A 3,389-nucleotide genomic window follows, 5' to 3' on the forward strand; every position below is an offset into this window, starting at 1 on the left:
GAAATACTATTCAGCCATAAAAGGAACTAAAAACTGTCTCTTGTAGCAACTTGGATAAAGCTGGAGGCCATTATTGTAAGTGAAGCAACTCAGGAATGGAAAACTAAATATCATAGGTTCTCACTTATAACTGGGAGCTAAGCTATGAGGGTGTAAAGGGACAGGAATGATATAGTGGACTTAGAGGACTCCTGGGGGAAGTTTAAGAGGTGGGTGAAGGATAAAATACTATATATCGGATAAAGAGTACATTTGTTGAGTAACAGTTGCACCAAAATCCCAGAAATCACCACTAAAGAACTTATCCATGTAACCAAAAACCACATGTATCCCCAAAAGTATTGAGAACAAAAATTCAAGTTTTGTTACAAAGAAGTTCCCAGAATCTTTGTTCTGAAATATTTCTACACTGAAGATTTAGTTTGGTTGTTCCCATTCAATAATTTGTTAACATTACAAATCATAATAATGTTTTCTTACATGTTTCCACACATACACATATGTTTTTTGTGTAATCCTATCTAGTTTATCTCATTCCCTTGTTTTATTCTTTTCATTATCAACTTAGTTAAAATTGAATACTTATTTTGCAGCTACTGAATTCTTATTTCTTCTATTGTAAATTATTTTGAGATGAATATATTTATATATAAACCCTTGTCTTTTTTCTTGTTCTTTCCTTAGATTGAACTATTATACACAGAATTCTGAGTCAGAGTTCTGAGGACTTCTGAGAATCTTGGTAAGAATTTTTAAATTGCTTTCCAGAAACCTTAACGATTTGTGTGCCTAACAGTCATGTGTTATAATGCCTGTTTCACTTTATTCTCAGCCATATATTTCATGAAATGTAACTTATTATTCATTCTTTAAGACCTCATGAGACTGTTACATGAAGTATGGAATATTTTTATGAACTCTCATGCAAACAAGTCAGAAACATGGTAGGAAACAGTAGAAATGTAAGTTACATATTGACATTCTTACTCTCCCCATAGCCGGTAAATTTGGGGTCAAGATAAATGTGATTGGGTTAACCAAACTTCTAGCACTTCTGATATATCATGAATTAAGCTGCTGTTTGGTGTTCAGAATGACTAATTTAAAAATTAATATTTAGGCAACATAACCATTAGTTTATTGTTTCTTCTGCTGCTACTGGGTACAAATCCTGGCAGTGATTTCCAATAAACTGGAAGCAGAATAAGCAGAAAGTGGAAAATATTTAATGATAGATAAGCATATCAATAAACTGAGGGTGATAGTAGAAACCTTTCCTGTAGCTTTTGTTTAAATGGTTTTTAGAGTTTTGTAGTAGAAAGTAAGTAGCTCCCTGGGCTGAGCAGTTTCCAGTTCTCAGTTCAGTCATAAACTTGCTCTGCGATTTCAGGCAAAAATGAAAGTATTGTCAGGTCTCAATTTCTTCTCTCTATAAGATTTCTGAAATTTATGTCAGTTTTAAAACATCGTGATCATATAATTCTTATAGATAAGTATGCTATGCAGTCAGACTTAATAAAAAATGAAGATTCACTCTAACCACATTCGTTGCTTGATATTTACATAATTTGTACTTTTTCATGGTTACAAGTAATGCTAAGTACTCTTGTATACAGAATTGTATGGTAGATTGTATATATGTATATATAATATATGTGTCTGTTATATGTATATATAATATGTGTCTATTATATGTATATATAATATGTGTCTATTATATGTATATATAATATGTGTCTATTATATGTATATATAATATGTGTGTCTATTATATGTATATCTAATATATGTGTCTATTATATGTATATATGTATATGTGTATGTATATCTAATATATGTACATATTATATATACTACATTGATTTGATGGGTCAGATATAATGCATAATTTGTAGGAATATTTTCAGTGAAACTTCCATCTAGAAAGACTGCTATTTTATACTCTCAACAATAGTGCATTGGGGTACCCATTTTTTACAATTAAACGTTGGATATTATTGAACTTTAAATTTTTTCACCAATTTGATAAGTGAATAGTATTATCACCTTGCTTTTTAATATTTGTATCATTACTATTTGTAAATGTAAAGCTGAACTTCTTATTTTTGGGACCCATTTGTATTTCTTTTTACAGTAAATTACCTGCTTTATAACCTTTATGCATTTATCTACTGATCTTTATGCAGTTAGGCAATTGTCTTGTAATGTATATTTGTAGGAGTTTTTCATAGATTGTAAAAATATATATCACACATATTTTTCCATGTGTTTATTTGCATATTAACTTTGTACTTTGTTACAAAAAAATTTAATGCTCAAAAAATTTAAACTTTACTATCTTTTGATTACTTTGAATTTTATTTTAGGAAGGAATGTTCTGCCTTAAGCTATTTGCTTGAGTATTGTTACAGTTGTGTCTATATATATGTGTGTGTATGTGGGGGAGTGGTGGTTGTAGTCAGTCTGGAATGCAATAAATGCTTTCAGATAGAGATAAAATTTGTTCACCAAAAGGAGAGCCCTTTGTTCCATAACCATTTGTAAAATAGTCTGTTTTTACCCACATTATAAAAATAAATACCACTTATTTTAAATACACTTTTATTTTGTATTAAATTTATCCTCTGCCTTATTACTGTTCACTTTCTAAATACACTATTCTTGAAAATTTTTTTTTTAAAAACTAACAGTAGAATTATTTTTTAAGTCCCCATAGGAATTCTTTGAGATTTGATTTGGAATTATCTTGAATGCATAGACTGTTTTTGTGAGACATAAAATATTTACAACATCAAATTTGATGACTGAGTATGGTGGCTCACACCTGTAATCCTAACACTTTGGGTGGCCTAGGTGGGGGGATCGTATGTGCCCAGGTGTTCAAGGCTATAGTGAGCTATGATCACACCACTGCACTTAGCCCAGGCAACAGAATAAGACTCTGTCTCACACACGAACACACACACACACACACACACACAGAGAAACAGAGACAGATAGATAATCCATAAAGAAACGTAAAAATAATTTACATTTATATGTGACTTGTTTTATTTAAGTAAAAGAAAGAGTTTTGTTAATTTTATTTTTTGGATAGTTGTTTGACCTTAACATTTTTAGTAAGCTTATTATGTTTAAGTGCTTTCGTGACTTTCTTTTTATAAAAATGAATATAATTTCACAATATTTTCAAGTTGGTCACTGCTGATTATTAGGAAATCTATTTATTTTTTATTTCTTTGTATGTAGGGTTCTTAATAAACTTTCTCTTAGTTCTAACTTCCCCAAAACTTTTTTAAGAGACATTATTAGATTTACCTGTTATTTATTTTTGCTTAGATTTACCTTTCATTAAAATTATTTACCATTTTTATGGACATATAATAGTT

The sequence above is a fragment of the Mandrillus leucophaeus genome, unplaced genomic scaffold, assembly GCF_000951045.1.
Source record: "Mandrillus leucophaeus isolate KB7577 unplaced genomic scaffold, Mleu.le_1.0 Scaffold409, whole genome shotgun sequence".
NCBI lineage: Eukaryota > Metazoa > Chordata > Mammalia > Primates > Cercopithecidae > Mandrillus > Mandrillus leucophaeus.